This window comes from Rhinopithecus bieti, unplaced genomic scaffold (genome assembly GCF_001698545.2).
Source record: "Rhinopithecus bieti isolate Rb0 unplaced genomic scaffold, ASM169854v2 scaffold_46101, whole genome shotgun sequence".
In the NCBI taxonomy this organism is placed as follows: Eukaryota; Metazoa; Chordata; class Mammalia; order Primates; family Cercopithecidae; genus Rhinopithecus; species Rhinopithecus bieti.
In genome coordinates this window covers 2,043,661-2,060,540 of record NW_016819049.1, presented here as the reverse complement: position 1 = coordinate 2,060,540, position 16,880 = coordinate 2,043,661, and the positions used below count along the sequence as shown (strand labels likewise).

At 47.7% G+C, this 16,880-nt stretch overlaps 1 long non-coding RNA gene across 1 annotated transcript; it reads left to right on the top strand.

The window, feature by feature from the left end:
• Window positions 1-1,941: 1,941 nt before the first annotated feature.
• On the top strand, window positions 1,942-6,156 carry LOC108519232 (uncharacterized). Its single transcript, XR_001882577.1, has 5 exons — window positions 1,942-2,073; window positions 2,275-2,370; window positions 3,358-3,470; window positions 3,943-4,383; window positions 5,177-6,156. It is a non-coding gene; the product is annotated as an uncharacterized LOC108519232 (long non-coding RNA).
• The last annotated feature ends 10,724 nt before the right edge of the window (window positions 6,157-16,880 follow it).

Below are 16,880 nucleotides of genomic sequence, written 5' to 3'. Positions count from 1 at the left end.
GTAGAGATGGGGTTTCACCATGTTGCCCATACTAGTCCTGAACTCCTGGCCTCAAGCAATCTGCCCATCTCGGCCTCCCAAAATGCTGCAATTACAGGCTTGAGCCCGGCCCTGGCCACATTTCGAATGTATTTACAAGGTGCCTACTGGCTCCTTCTTCCGCAGGGTTTCTGAGGCCTGTAGTTCTCCCTGCTTCTCCTCCTGGCCCCTGCATCTTGTTAAAGCAAGTCTTCATCCAAGATCCTGGGAGAGGCCGCATAGGCGCTCTGCTTGCTCTTGCCCTGAACAGAACTTCTGCTGAACCCAGGGCATTGGTGTGGACAGGGTAGATGGGTTTGCAGGCTGCAGGGCAGTGGGGTTGGGTGTGGCATGGGGCAAATGTGGGAGGATGACATCAGCACCACTTGGGGTGACAGGAAGAAAGCAGTGCGTGTCACAAAGGGTGATGGTGTGGGTGTGGGCTGTAGACAGGTGACTTCAGGGAATGTGGCTGGTGAACATGTGAGGAGGTGGGACTGGAGCAGTTGTGTGTGTGTGGTGGGGGGCAATAGTGTGAGTGTCCTCATAAATGTCACCATGAGTGACTGACAAAGTAGGCGGGTGGTAATTCCAGTGGGTGACTATCTTGGCGGCACTGCGATGGGTGGGGAGCCAGAATGCGTGAGAGGATGCCGGTGGCAGGCGCCAAGACACCTCTGAGCTTGCCTCCTGGGGACGTCCTTCACACCGGAAAGAAAGAACGAATGTGTTTTCTCTGCCTGTTGAAAATGATTCCGAGCGAAGGGCCGCGCCTCCTGGCCGGCGCAAGCCTGACTCCGCTGTGTCAGAAGATGATCTTTCACAGATGCTGAAAAGTTAGGAAGTGTAATTACGGGGAAATTGCGCTCAGGCAAACGAGTACAAGCCAAGGGCTGCCAGGCCCCATTCCTCACCTGAACGCCCTGATTGTGGCCGACAGCCCCACATCTGTATGTGCTTTGCAGCCAGAAGAGGAAAGAGAGGGGAAGCAGGAACGGGGCGGGGAGGGGAGGGATAGGGAGGGGACCTGGAGCCACCCCTGCCAACGGCTCCCTGGCTTCCTCAGGGAGGAGCTGAGGGAAGGCCGAGGCCTGGGGCACATTCCTGGGTTCCGAGGGCCTTCTGGGGTGCCCTCATTCCTGGGGGCAATGGGGAGGAGGAGCTGGGGAAGAGAAGTAGAGCTGAGGCCACTTCTATCCTCTTCACTTTACTGGTGGGGAAACTGAGGCTGCAGATGGCCAAGGAGCACACAGTGAGTTAACAGTGCAGGCAGGATAAGATCCTCCACCTTCTGAACAGCAGGGGCTCTTGCCAGAACCCCTGAGGGGCAGGGTGGGAGGGGCAAATAAGGAACAGACCTGGGGAGCAGCAGGGTGCCCCTGCCTCCCAGTCAGCATCTGTTACCAGCCTTTGGGGTAGCTCTGCCCACTGGGCAGCCTTGGCATTCCTTAAATTCCTGGCTCTCATCCTCCCACCGAGGCTCCTGCCCCATGGCCCCTCTCTGCTGGGGCAACTGGACTCCTCTCAGCAGACGGACCTGCAGCTCCTCCTTTGCTCTGTTTCTTCCCACTGGGCCCCTTCCCTCGCCTCGCCTCTCGTTTCAGTTCCTGGGATAGCCCAGAGTTTGGAGCCTCCCGCTCTTGTTCAAACCCTCCTGGGCCAACTCAAGGGCACCCTGATGCCCTCTGCTCCCCACAGGATGGGCACTCCCTCCCTCCCACTCCTTGGCCCTCTCCTGGTCTATGGAAACAATTCTTTTCATTGGGCATAAGTTTGCTCCCCATCTCCATGCTTCTGGTAGCAAGCTGCCCTGCCCCTGAGCCTCAGAGGAGGTACAGGCAGGCCCAGGCTGGATAATTATCCCAACGTCCTCCTGGCTCCAGAAATTGGGTCAGGGAAGGACATGTGACTCCACAGGGCCAATCAGAGTTCTTCCCTGAGAAGGACACTGGGAGCAGGAAGCTGGCTTCAGTCCCTCTGCAGCTGATAGATTGGGAAGCCGGAGGTTGGAATCCAGACTTTTCTTTATCCTGTAAAGTAGCCCACCTGCAGAAGGTAAGAGTGAGGCATGCAAAGAGTTAGAGGTGGGGGCAGGGCATGAAGAAATGATTGATTGTTAGCATTTTTGAATTCTGGATTTAGTCCTGTCTTCATCCCCATACCTCCCAGTTGTATTAGCTAATTTTTATTTTATTCCATTCTCATTCTATTCTATTCTATTCTATTCTATTCTATTCTATTCTATTCTACACTCAGTGCATTCAACTGGGTTTCCATCACTTGCAATCAAGAGACCTGATGAATGCAGCTGTCACAGAGCTGGAGCTTGGGTGTCCTAGGAAGTGTTGATGGGTAAGTTGGCAGGACCGAGGTAGGACCAGTGCCAGAGAGGATGATGGTCCTCTCTTAGCTGAGTGGGGCTTGGTAAAGGGCAGTCTGGCACGGTAGAAATTTGCCAAGGAATAACTATGCACAAAAGAATTAAACAATAAAACCCCAACACAGAAGCAAATGTACAGCTTTTAGTTCCAGCTGCAGCCGTTGAAGGAATGCATGTCCAGAGGAGAGAAAAGCACACACATCCCCAGGGGGAAAAGGCCGTCTGAGGGAAGGCGGGGTTCCAGGCAATACTCAACCTAGAGGACACACCTGGGGATGAGGCATAGGAGAGGAACTGGAGCAGGAGAAGCAGGACAAAACGGGCATGGAGTGTGGGCTCCACTGTCACAAAGAGTCACTGAGGGGGAAGCATCAGTGCACAGCCTGGTGATACCACTAGTAATTGACATTTAGTAGCCCAAAACTCAGTGGCCCATTTTATTTTACTCCAGGTCCAAGTATCGTGTCCTTTTGATACACCTGGCTTTTCCAAGAAGTTTTCTGCCTGGAATGCTGGCTGGGAAAGGGCAGGGAAACCCTTGCACAGCCAGCTCAAGCTGAGTGCCTAGAAGTGATGTAAATGTTGGTGGTTTTGTCTAGTTTGGTGTCTTGCCTTAGCCACACCTGAAGTCATTCTTGTAACTGAACAACTTTGCTTCAGACACAGCCAGTGAAGAGGGGAAAGGAGAGTGTTTGCAAAGCACCTAGAATGTACCAGGCAAAGTTACATACCTTTACTTCTTTTCATTTACCTTACATCTGTGATCTCATTTAATCCTACAATGACCCCATGGGGGATATGTTATAATTCCTACTTCATAGGTGAGAAAACTGAGGCTCAGGAAGATTAAGCAACTTGCTTAAGGTCTCTGAGCTAGAATGGGGCAGAGTGGGAACTCCAACCCAAATGTGTGTGTTTCTAAACTCTCACCTTTCTCCAATGCCTTGCTTCCTCTGGAGAACTAAACCCTCCCTTGGAAGGACATGATGGAAACTCAACAGCCAACTTGACAGTCAGGAACTGCATAGTCTCCTGTGAATGATTTATGATTACATCCGTGATGAGACTCTGGGTAAGCCCTAATCCCCGCTCACTAGGGTGCAATGTCCTTGGCAGGTCCTGGCTCCATCTTTTAGCAAACATTGTTTCAGAGAGCTAGAGCCCACACCTAACAAGAAATGGCCAACTTCAGCCTCTCAGAATCCAGGATCTCCAGGGGAAGGAGGGGCTGCCGCAGCACCTGCCCTCCATCTGTGGTGTCTCCCTCACATGGGCTGCTTCGGGCTTCCTCCTGCCCGGTTCTGGCTGGGCAGTGGTAATGATGGCGCTGTGCTCCGCTCAGGCCTCCTCTGGAGTGCTCACGGTGACTCCCTTCCCTGCACAGAAACGTCAGGCTGTGCCTGGTGCAAGGCTTGCCTTTCTACCCTCTTCTGTCTGTAGAAATCCTATTCCTCTCCAAGGCATAGGGCCAGTCCCATCTCCCTCACAAAGCGCCTCCTTATGCCTTAACCAGATGTGATTTTTTTTAAAACCCTTTTCCCCAGAATCACATCTTGTGATTGACTTGAAGGCTAGCTCCAATACCAGCTCCTATGAACACATCCACCCTCCAAGAAGACTTCACCTCTCTCTCCAGGCCTGCAATATGCAGTTCCTAGAATGTGACTAGGATGAGCTGTGAAAGTGTCAGTTTTTTCTACCAGGGCACCAGGACTCAGGACACCTTGACTTTGCCTAATCAGTGACCTCCCAGGACTGAGATGACACTCAACTCGTGTTTTCCAGAATGATGGTTGATGCCTTGTCTGTGTCTCTTCTCTGAATTTATCTAACATGCCTGGGATTAGAGTCATGGAAGTAGTTCCAGGAATACGATCAAGCCCAGGGCTCCTTGTACCCCTCTGCCCCAGGCACCAGGGACTTCCATGTCCTCTCCAGCATCGTTGCTGTTGAAAATCCTCCAACACCAAGCAGTTCAACCTTGGGTAAATAATCTCTCTTCTCTGAGCCTTAATTTCCTCCACAATAGGATGAATAAGTTGGTCAAAATCATCTCTAAAATCTCTCTTAGCCTAAAAATCCTCCCAGCAGTTTCTCACAAAAGCAAACCAATTAATGGTGAACAAATTCTCGAATAGTGGAAGCCGAAGCACTGAAACAGGCAATTAAAGCAGAAAGGATCGACTGGGTTGACGAGGATGTTGACAATGATGATAATATTTATCACGATCATTTATTGCGTTGCCATGTTAGGCACTTTGTATATACTTTCTTGGATCTTCCCAATAAACCTTTAAGGGGAGAGTAAAACCCATTTTATAGATGAGGAAACTGAGGTTCAGAGAGCTGATGTGATTTTTCTCATTGTCCTACCAGCAAGTGGCTAAGAACCTAGAGCTGGACCCCCTGGGTCCCCTCTGGTACTCTTCTGGAACATTCCAGGCAGGCCCAAGTGGCCAGAGCAGGCCCCGCCTGCCTCCCCCGTGCCCTCTGCGGCTGTTTTGCATCCTGCCAGATTCCTGAGGTGTCAGGCCTCATTACAGCCCCGTGCCCCAGTGAGCGTGGAGAGGCAGTTGACAGGTATACAATCTGACTGCGGCTCCCTTCAAATCATCAAGTTGTCTTCAGGCAGGAACATGCCGGGAAGCCAGGCAGAGGCCCCTGGCTTGGCTGCATAATCTGATGCACATTAAAAACATCTTTCGGATGCCTTTTCTTGTTGCACGCTCATTCTCACTCTCTGTTTTGTTTTGATTTTTGTCCTCCATCCAACAAAAGCTGATGAAGTACTCAACTCTCTAGGCTGTCTGGTCCAAGCAGGGTCTCACCAACTGGACGGGTATTCAGGGACTACTGACCTTCTCCGTGTTTGGCTGGCATCTGGGTGACAGTGCCTGTGGCACAGGGCCACATCCTAGCAAGGCTGGACAAGAACCCATACTCTGCCTCCCTGTCCAATTCCAGGGAGTGAGTTCAATTTTACCACGACTCTCAACGGAGAGTCTGGACTAATAATAATCATTGCTGGCATCGACTGAATGCTTGATTTGGGGGCTGAACCCCTTTTCATGTTTGGGGAATTCTCCATCCCAGGATGAGAATAGGGAGAGAAGAGTCAGCTTTCCACCAAGAAGCGAAGAAAGCCAGATCCTTGCTCTCCTTGCAACCAGGAAGTGGACATGTGGCCATGTGACCAGAGCCAGCTAATCCGATGCTCCTGTCCAAAACTGGACTCCGGCCAGAAGCCATGGAAAGTGTTGCTCCACAGCTGCAAGTGTCCTAGAGTGGCTGGGCCACAAATGGTAGCAACAGGAGTAGGGTGCCTTGGGCTGCAGGTGGTAAACAGGAAGCCTCATCTGCGGGTTCCATAGCATGGCTTGGATTGTGATTCTGGCCGTCGGCTTCTCGCTTGTTCTGGCTTTGTCTGACCCTGGATTTCCAGCCTTCCTAGAGACGATGAGCTGTTACCTTCCTGCTTAAAGCAGCCAAAGGCTACTTTCGTTGTTAATAACTAAGACCTCTGGCTAGAACCCCTGTGATCGCTTGTTTAATTCTCATATCAATCCTTCAGGTAGCTATTAGCCTCATGTTACAGACGAGGAAATTGAAGCACAGAGGGATTGAGTAATAGGAGGTCACACAGTAAAAAATGGCAGGGACATGGATTCAAACCCCAGTCTGTGGACTTCAGAGCCTGGGCTCTTAACTACTTCAAGAAAGAGCTTTGGCCGGACATGGCGGCTCATGCTTATAATCCCAGCTACTCAGAGGGCTGGGGCAGGAGGATCACTTGAGCCCACAAGTTCCAGACTGCAGTGAGCCATGATGTAGCCACTGTGCTCCAGCCTGAAGGAAAGAGCAAGACCCTGTCTCAAAAAAAAAAAAAAAAAAAGCTTACAGTACACTGGATAATGACCCTCCAAAGATGCTGATGTTCTAATTCCCAGAACCTGTGAATATGTTACCTTATATGGCAAAGGGGAATTTGCAGATGTGATTAAGTTAAGAATGTTATGATAGGGGGATTATCCTGGATTACCTGGGTGGATCCATTGTAATCACAAGGGTACTTATAAAGGAGAAGGAAGATGTAAGGATAGAAGCAGAAGTCAGAGAGGAGAGGAGATGCTAGGCTGCTGTTTTGAGTGTAAAAGAAGGAGGCCCCCAGCAAAGGAATGCAGGTGGCCTCAGAAGCTGGCAGAGGCAAGGAAGTGAGCATCCAGAAGAAACCAGCCCCATCAACACCTTGACTTTAGTCCATGAGACTGATTTTGGACAACTGACCTCTAGAACTGCCACATAAGACATTTTTGTTGTTTTAAGCCACTACATCAGTTATAGGAAACTATACAGGGCCAGAAAAATCTTTCCACCTTTTGCAATTCTTGTTGAAGGTAGGCTATCTAGAGAAGGGAACCTTGTGAGGAACCCAGCGCAGTACCCCTAGGGCCTGGCACAGTGCCGGGCTCAGGGCTGCTCTTCTCTGTATCCGTATTGAGTGAAAGGATGAATGAGCACAGGATCCCTGATCTCCTGCCCTGGTTGGCCAGCCAGGAAAGATGAAGCCAGCAATGCAGTCATAGCCATGGCTTTGGTCCCAAGACCAAGAGAAGATCCGGGAATCCCGAGTGGGTCAGCCACATAGAGGTTTGGGCAGACCTAAGCCCAAAGCTGACCTTGTCAGCCTCATTACCCTTTCCCACCATACCTGTGGCCTCTGTCACTTACAACTTCATGGTGAGGAAAGGCCAAGACAGAATCAGTGAGCCAAAAAGAGAGATCTCCTCTGTGCTCATTCCTGAGGTAGGAGGCTAGGCCCTCTGGAGGTGGCCTTGAATTCAAGATGATTTTTTTTTTTCTTTGAGACAGAATTTCGCTCTTGTCGCCCAGGCTGGAGTGCAACGGCACAGTCTTTGCTCGCTGCAACCTCCAGCTCCTGAGTTCAAACGATTCTCCTGCCTCAGCCTCCCGTGTGGCTGGGATTACAGGCACCCACCACCACACCCAGCTAATTTTTGTAGTTTTAGTAGAGACGGGGTTTCACCATGTTGGTCAGGCTGGTCTCAAACTCTGGACCTCAGGTGATTCACCCGCCTTGGCCTCCCACAAGTGCTGGGATTACAGGCTTGAGCCACTGTGCCTGGCCCAGATTTTACAATGCTTGCCTTTCTGTGGGACATGCCTAGAGGGAGCTTGCCTGAGAACAGCTAACATGATACACATCTACACCCATCCCATTACCTTTGTCTTATTTCTGGGGAAGTGGCATGTTCTTCAGGAAGGCTGGGCACAGTATATGCAAACGCGGTATTATCTTTGCAACTTTTCTATGAATCTAAATTTATTCCAAATAAAAGCTAATTAAAAAAAAAAAGAATCACACTAGCTTAGGCATCACTCAAGTGGAAGCCAACACAGCGGGCTGGGGTAGCTGTCCCTGCCACTCACACTGGTGGCACTTATTCTTTTCCTCGCTGTGATTTAGACCATCCCAAGCTGCGATGATCTTTCCCACTAAACCAGAAGTTCCTGAGGGCAGGGGCCATGTCTCGTCACATTCTCTGCACCTGTTACAGAGCGTTTAGCAGTCACCCTTCTAAACACTTCACACTCCTTTCATCTTCACAACACCCCTGGGAAGAAGTTGCTATTGCTGTCCGCATGTCACAGAAGACCAAACCGAGGCTAAGAGAGGTCACAAAGGAGGCAAGTGACAGGATTAGGACCAGAAGGACCGGCTCAGCAGTCTGGCTGCATGTCCTAAACCCTCGGCCAGGGCAAGCCATACAGCTGGGGGCCGAGCAGACTTGGCATGGGGTTAGCATCCCAGCTCTGCCCCTCACCAGCGAGGTGACCCTGGACAAGTTCCTCAGCTGCTGTGAGCTCAGTTCCCTTATCTGTGAAATGCAGAGAACAGTAACTACTTCATATGGAGTAGATGAGATGCAACATATAACCTGCTTAACGTAGAGTGCGACACATCCTAACCATGAGAATATGGTCAACGGTGGCCATGAAGATGACATGCAAGTATGATGATGGTGATGTAATGCTGAGTGAGTGGGCAGTGCAGGAGGAAAAGGAACTGTTAGCAGTTTCTGGAGAAGTCCAGGCGTGATGAACTGGGGGCTGGTGGAAGAGCAGAGGGCAGCAGCAGGTAGAAAACCATGTCTGCAGGAGGCCAGAGAGAAGAGAGGGAGGAGCCCGCCAGCATGCCAACATGGCCAGCAGAAAGTGATGATGAGAAAACGGCCCTGCCCCCAGGTCCGAGGCAGACTCTTCGGACTCGGAGAAAGCACAAGTTTCTACCACCACCTCCTGTACTGCTCCAAACTTTAAAAAAATCAGCAAATGAGGCAAGGTCCTGGGCAGCCCTGCTTCTCCTAGGGTAGAAAGGGCTTGGTCTGTTGTTTGTTCCACAGTTAGAAGTAGAGTCTTGTCCCCGCCCAAGCAGAACGCTTTGTTTGGCAGGAGAAGGAAGAGCTGGGCAATGCCAGAGAGGAGCCCCCCCAACGCCACATGCTCCGAGTTCCCCAGCACGCCTACCAGAGCCCAGGTGGGCGTGGAGGCTGTAGGAGCCCTCACCACCCACCAAGCGGAGCTCCAGAGGCCTGGCACCACTGAGAGAGGTGGCGGCTGTCAGCACTGAGCAGAAAGGCATTCCGAGGCACAAGAATAGCCCAACCACAAGACAGGAAGGCAGTCTCTGAAACATTGTTCTTTCCTGGAGCAGAAAAGACCACATGTTGGGAGGCCCTGGGGTTTCCTGGAACTGCTGGGAACAGAGGCGCTTTTCCAGGTAGACTGATTTCCCCTGTGGAGTCTCAAAGATCTGTACCCAGAGTGGGCACCCTCACCAAGGGAGTGACCCCCTGTGCCTGTTCATTTTATGTTAAAGACACTCTCCCACCTGTGGGTGGTGGCAAGAAAGTGCCATTCATGTGACCACCTGTCAGAAGATGGTCCATGCTTTTATTGTTTGTGTGAGACCCTAGGCCACAAGTAAGTGTTGACAGAACTTGGATCCCACTGTGAGTCACAGAAAACACATGGAGACTTCAGACTCACCCCCGGTCACACAACTTTGTGCATTCAGTTGATTGCTTATTAGACATCAATTGAGTGCCTTTGTGTAAGGTCTCATTCTAGGAATAGGGGTGGGATGGCAAACAGGATGAGGCCCTGGCTCTTGCATGTTATTCAGTTGTCCTAGTTTATGTCTAGATGGGAGAAAAGAGACAAGGAACAAGGAAACTAAGAAAGACAGCAGATACTTTCAGATGGCAATCAGTAACACCAGGAAAATGAGCAGGGTTATGGGATGGTAGCTGCTTCCATCAGGTGTCAGGGAGTCCTCTGGGAGGAGGTGGCATCTGCATGAATTCTCTGGAGCTGAGGAGCGGCCAGTCATGCGAAGACTTGGACAAAGGGTATTGGGAGCCCAGAAAACATTCAATGGCAAAGGCCCCAAGGAGGAGCAAGTGAGGAAGGGCAGGGTGGCCAGAGTGGAGTGTGGACAGGGAGGGTGGTACCAGATGAAGGTGGGGTGGACCCAGTGGCTGGGCTGTGTAGACGTGGAGCCTTGGAAGCCAGAGGGGAATTCTGGACTTGATTCTAAGTGGTGTCAGAAGCTACTAAAGAGTTGTAAACAGAGGCATGGCATGATCTGCCTTTTGTTTTCAAAAGTCTGTTGGCAGTGGGAGGACAGTGGGTTGCAGGGGACAGTGGGAGGAAGCAGAGAGACCCCATAAGTCTGTTCAGTTCCAGCCAGGGAGGATGAGGACTCTGGCTAGGGAGAGAGAGCAGGATAGTCAGGGTGTGCTCTAGGAGGTATGCTGATGGGAGCTGCTGATGGCACCAATGGAAGAGGGGGATTCAGAATTGGGGTTTGAGCAACTGGATGGGTGGTGATGTGCATTTGCTGCTGTGGGGAAGAGCAGGTTTGTGGGGTGGAAGTGGGGGTCAAGCTAGCACCACAATCATTAGGAAGCTGAGCAACAAGGTGTTGAACAAAATTCAACTTGTGCAGAGACAACCTGTAGAATGGGAGAAAGTATTTGCAAACTATTCATCAGACGAGGGACCAATATTCAGAATATATGAGGAATTCAAACCCCCACAAATAATCCAATTCAGAGAGTGCAAGCCCCAAGCCTTGGCAACTTCCACATGGTATTGAGCCTGCAAGAACACAGAAGTCAAGAATTGAGGTTTGGGAACCTCCACCTAGATTTCAGAGGATGTATGAAAATGTCTGGATGTCCAGGCAGAAGTTTGCTGCAAGGGCAGGGCTGTCATGCAGAACCTCTGCTAGAGCAATGTGGAAGGGAAACATGCAGTTGGAGCCCCCACACAGAGTCCCTGCTGGGGCATAATCTAGGGGAGCTGTGAGAAGAGGACCACCATCTTCCAGACCCCAGAATGGTAGATCCACCGACAGCTTGCACTGTGTGCCTGGAAAAACCACAGACACTCAATGCCAGCCGTGAAAGCAGCCGGGAGGGAGGCTGTACCCTGCAAAGCCACAGGGGTGGAGCTGTCCAAGACCATGTAAACTCACCTCTTGCTTCAGCGTGACCTGAATGTGAGATATGGAGTCAAAGGAGATCATTTTAGAGCTTTAAGATTTGATTGCCCCACTAGATTTCGGACTTGCACGGGGCCTGTAACCCCTTAGTTTTGGTCAATTTCTCCCATTTGGAGTGACTGTATTTACCCAATGCCTGTACCCCCATTGTATCTAGGAAGTGACTAGCTTACTTTTGATTTAACAGGCTTATAGGTGGAAGGGACTTGCCTTGTCTTAGATAATACTTTGGACTGTGGACTTTTGGGTTAATGCTGAAATGAGTTAAGATTTTGGGGGACTGTTGGGAAGGTGTGATTAGTTTTGAAATGTGAGGACTTGAGATATGGAGGGGCTGAGGTAGAATGATATGGTTTGAATCTGTGTCCCCACCCAAATCTCATCTTGAATTGTACTCCCAGAATTCCCACGTGTTGTGGAGGGACCCAGTGAGAGATAATTTGAATCATGGGGATGGTTTCTCCTATACTATTCTTGTGGTAGTGAATAAGTCTTATGAGACCTGATGGTTTTATCAGGGGTTTCTGCTTTTACATCTTCCTCATTTTTCTCTGCTACCACCATGTAAGAAGTGCCTTTCACCTCCCACCATGGTTCTGAGGCCTCCCCAGCCATGTGGGACTATAAGTCCAATTAAACCTCTTTTTCTTCCCAGTCTCAGGTATGTCTTTATCAGCAGTGTGAAAATGGACTAATACAGACACCAAAGTAGAATGAATAATATCATGGAACCCCATGGACCTATCACTCAGATTCAACATTTATCAACCTTTTGCTGCTCTAGCCTCATCTGTCCTTTTTTTCTTTTTCTTTTTCCTTCTCTCCCTCCTACTGTCAACCATTTTAAAATAAATTCTGGGCATTTCTATGTCATTTCACTTCTACACACTTTCCTATGTATCTCTAAAATATATAGTTTAAAATAAACATAATATACTACTATTGCATCTTACAAAATTAGCAGTATATTTTAGTATTATTAAAAATTCAGCTCATAGTAAAATGTTCCTAGTTGTCTCAAAAATGTCCTTTTACAGTTGGTTTGTTGAGTCTAACAAGGTCAACATACTACAGTTGGTTGTTATGTCTATTTAAATCTTTTCATCTTAAACTGCCCTCTATCCATTTTTTTTCTAAATGTTTGTGGTCCTCCTCTAAATTCACTTATTGAAATCCCAGCCTTCAATGTGATGGTATTAGGAGGTGGGGCCTTTTAGGAGGTGATTATGACACAAGGGCAGAGCCCATGTGAATGAGATTAGTGCCCTTATAAAAATCAGTTCCCTTCTAAAAAAGGTCTGAAAGAACTTCCTTGCCTCTTCCACCATGTAAGGACATAGTAAAACAACAGCTGTTTACAAACCAGGAAGCAGGCCCTTACCAGACACCAAATCTGTGAGGACCTTGATCTTGGACTTCCCAGCCTCCAGAACAGTGAGAAATAAATTTCAGTTGTTTACAACCCACTCAATTTATGGCCTTTTTGTTATAGCAGCCTGAGTGAACTAATCAAATTGACTTGTGGATGAAATCACGACAGTTATCCTATAGAAGGGCCCACACTACATATTTGCCTATTTGCTTTCTCACGGTGTCATTTAAATTTTTCCTCTATCCCTGTGTTTCCTGTGAACTATTAATAGAAGCTAACTCTAAATACTTGATTAGATTCAGAGTCAACATCGTTGGCAAGAAAAGCATATTGATGGTGCTGAGAACTTCCTATTTTATCACATCATGTTAGACTTTTTAAAGCAAAGAAATGGCGTAAGAGAAGAAAACCAGCCTCATTTAGGAAAGAGGAATGTGGAATTTATTACTCCATTGTTATATTCCCAGATATTCTGCCAGACACCCATTTGGGTGAATACGTCCCCTTTTACAAAAAGCAAATACTTCTTGGGATGTTGTTATGCTAGCAGCCTTTCACACCTTAGTGTGAATTAGTCACATGCTCTCCATGTCTTCCTAGCTACCTAACTGAAATCAGTTCATATGGGGAGAGGGCCTTTGGCAAGTTGGCAGTCCTCTGTGGAGTGCCATAAGAAAGAAAACCCAAATATAGCATTAGAGTTCAGGGTATTGGGGATTAGGAGTTGGTGGTAATGGGCTCATCACCTGAGCTTGGACAATTGTAAGATAGACCAGATCAGGAAGGGATCCGAAAGCAAGATAAAGAACTGTGGCTATGATGGCAAGGAGCCTGGTAGTGTGCAGTGGGCACCTGTCATGGGGACTGGCTTCCAGGAGAATTCGGGTCTCAGAGTGCTCCTAGGGGAACAAGTCACAAACCACTTGAAGCCCAAGCTGTATATGTGGAAACAGGAGAAAAGAAGACATGAACCAAATCAGATACTGTAGTCCCTCACTTTTGGTCTTGAGATGGTCCTGAAATCCTAATCTTCAAGGCATTCTCTTACCTCTTTTTCTTCCTTATTCCAGCCTTAGAAGTTTCTTGGACTTAAGAATTGTACCAATAATGCCAGAGTTCATTTATGGGATGGGTAAAGTGTGTGGATTAGCCTGGGGCATTAACAATCATTGATGACATTGCTTCCTGGAATAATGGGCTTCAAGTTCCAGGTTGTAGGTGTCAGCACAAGAAGGGTTGGCGGATCCTGAGTCCCTTCTGTGAAAAAGCAGCAAGCGGGGACCTCATAAAGTTACTTGCAAGGCATTGCTTGAGGAATGGGGGACACAGCAGTAAACAAAATAGACAAAGTCCCTTTTCTAGGGAAGCTCATGTCCAATCAGTCTTCTCTTCACAAAACAAAGATGGCAGCCCACATGTTAGACTAAACCTGCTACCCGTGCACTTCTTGAATATGACTGTAAGCTACAGCTATGTCTGCTTCCTACTTCCATGACCATTCTTTTGTCTCCATCACTCTTCTTCTCCCATCCTCTGACTCTGGGTTGCCTCCCAAGGTTCTGTAATTGCCTCGTGTTCTTCAAGATTGTCTGCTGTTAGGAACTTCATGCCTTCTGACTCCAACTATAAGCTGGTGCTCTAAAGTGGTAGAATCCAGTCTGAGAAATATCCTAAAGAGTATGGAGCCCATCCTCTCATTGATAGAAAGAGAAAGTGAGATTCAGAGAGGCTAAGTGACTTGACTGAGAGCACCCTGTCAGTAAGTGTCCGAGCTGGGACACAAATCTACGGTGACTGACTCCATAATATGCAGGTACTCCTAAGCGGGCCACATTCTCTGCTCCTCACCCACTTTACAGAGAGGGAAACTGAGGCTCGGTCTGCCTAAGCACTTTCCCAGATTTGTTCAGTGTGTTGGTGGTAGAGCTTGGACTTAACTCAATTTCAAACCCCACACACTCATGATGATGACCACGCCGTTTTTGTTGGCGATCATGGGCTGTAGGCGGCTGCCCAAGTTAAGACTGTTTACCCATAGAATTATGGGAAAGACTTCCTCACCCCTTGTTTATTGTACAATAGCAAACTTTGCAACAGGAGAGAGGCCCCTTCCAGCTGTGAGCCTCCAGGAAATCCTGGGAGTGCCTGGGACTCATCGGCATCCTGTTCTTGCAGTGGGAAAAAAGAGCGGAGGAAACTGTTCTTCAAATGGTGCCACCTAGGCCCCCAGGAGTTCTGAGATACCTTCTTAGGGGCCACACTGGGAAGGACCGTGAATTATCACTGTCCTTATCACTGTCATTATCTGTGTTGTCTCATCCCTGCTTTTGTCTGTTTCATCCCTGTTTTGTGTCCGCTTCACATAAATTGAGATTTCTTGCAGAAAAGAATTTGAAGAACGAGTTCTATGGCTTTTTAAAAGTTTAAAAACCACTGTGCTAGGGGAGTGGGTTTCACAGACCGTTGGTTCTTTGAGCTGCACTTCACTGAAAGATTCCATGCTCAGATGTGTTTGGGAAACTTTGCTCACTCCAGCCCCTTCTTGAAGATAAATAAGGATCCTTAGCATGTAAACGCTCTGAGAAGCCCTGTAGCAGAGAACATCTTGGATTTGTTTAAGTCACTGATCCCCAAGATGATTTCATCATAAATTCTTTTGTCTAGTAAGTACCAATTAACATCCTGCAGAACCGCGTTTTATGGAGCCCACGTTGGGAACTCTTGGGTAAGGGAATCTCTAAGCCCCTTCTGGTCCTGCTGTTCTTGAGAGGTGGCTGAAGAACCTGGGAGTGAGGATCTTGGTAAAGGGTACCCATGACCATGGTCTCCAAGTCTCTGAAAGTCTGTCATTGGAAGAGGTGGCTGTTTTATACAATGGGCCTTTAAATGAAACCTGCCTCAAACACCTGAGCTCTCCTAACTTATCGGTGAAGGTATGAATTGGGTCCACCTTTCTTTACATAATTTTGACAACAAGTGTCTAAAATCTTAAGGTGTGTGGCCAGGCATGATTACAGGCTTACACCTGTAATCCCAGCAGTTTGAGAGACCAAGACAGGAGCCTCAGCTTGAGACCAAGAGTTCAACATCACCCTGGGGAACACCATGAAGCCCTGTCTCTATTTAAAATAAATAAAGTAAAATAAAATGGTGTGCATCCTTTGCCCCAGCAATTACATTTCTAAAACTTTATCTGAAGGAATTAATGACACCAGTGCACACAAAGAATGAACAAGGATGTTCATCAGGTATATTATCCTGCAAGTTGAAAACCATGTTCATTCTGACCTTAAGGACCGGGAAACAAAACTGTGGAACATCCATGTCATGGAAGTAAGTGGTCATTAAACACAATGTGTGGGCCTGGCCACAGTGGCTCACACCTGTAATCTCAGCACTTTGGGAGGCCAAGGTGGGCAGATCACTTGAGGTCAGGAGTATGAGACCAGCCTGGCCAACACAGTGAAACCCTATTTCTACTAAACATACAAAAATTAGCCGGGTGAAGTTCTGTCCATTTCAGGGTGTGGTATCTCATGCCTGTAATCCCAGCTACTCGGGAGGCTAAGGCAGGAGAATCCCTTGAACCCAGGAGGCAGAGGTTGCAGTGAGCTGAGATCGTGCCACTGCATTCCTACCTGGGTGACACAGCAGGACTCTGTCTCAAAAAAATAAAAAATAAAAACAAAAATAGAATAAACAAACACAATGTGTCATAGCAAGAGAGGTCCACCATGCAGATGGAGCGGGAAGCAGTCCCAAAACAGGATGTAGGGTTTTGTGAGTGGAATACAATTCTAATTTTATTAAAATAATATCTATATTAGTGCTTCTCAAACTAGTGAGGCTGAGGGATGACTTTATAATCTTCAATCTATTGCAAGTTGATGGTTTGGTACAGTTTGCAGACCATAGTTTGAATTGCCCTGTTTTATGTCACAAAAAAATTTGAGAGAAAATGCAATACAATGTCAAGAGTAATTTTCTCTAAATGGTAAGTTAGGAAAAATGGTAAGTTAGGGATAATTCTTTTATTTTTTCTTATCTGTATTTCAACTTTTGTACAACGAAGACACATATCTTTTAATTTTAATTATTTTTGTGGATACATAGTAGGTGTATGTATTTATGGGATACATGAGATGTTTTGATACAGGGATGCAATGTGAAATATGTACATCATGGAGAATGGGGTATCCATCCCCTCAAGCATTATCTTTTCTGTTACAAACAATCCAATTATGCTCTTTTATAAGAATTACTTTTCTCCTTTCTTTCTCTCTCTTTCTTTTCTTTCTTTCTTTCTGTCTCTTTCCTTCCTCCCTCCCTCCCTGCCTCTTTCTTTTCTTTTCTTTTCTTTTCTTTTCTTTCTTTTCTTCTTTTCTTTTCTTTTCTTTCTTTTCTTCTTTTCTTTTCTTTTCTTTTCTTTTCTTTTCTTTTCTTTTCTTTTCTTTTTCCTTCCTTCCTTCCTTCCTTCCTTCCTTCCTTCCTTCCTTCCTTCCTTCCTTCCTTCCTTCCTTCCT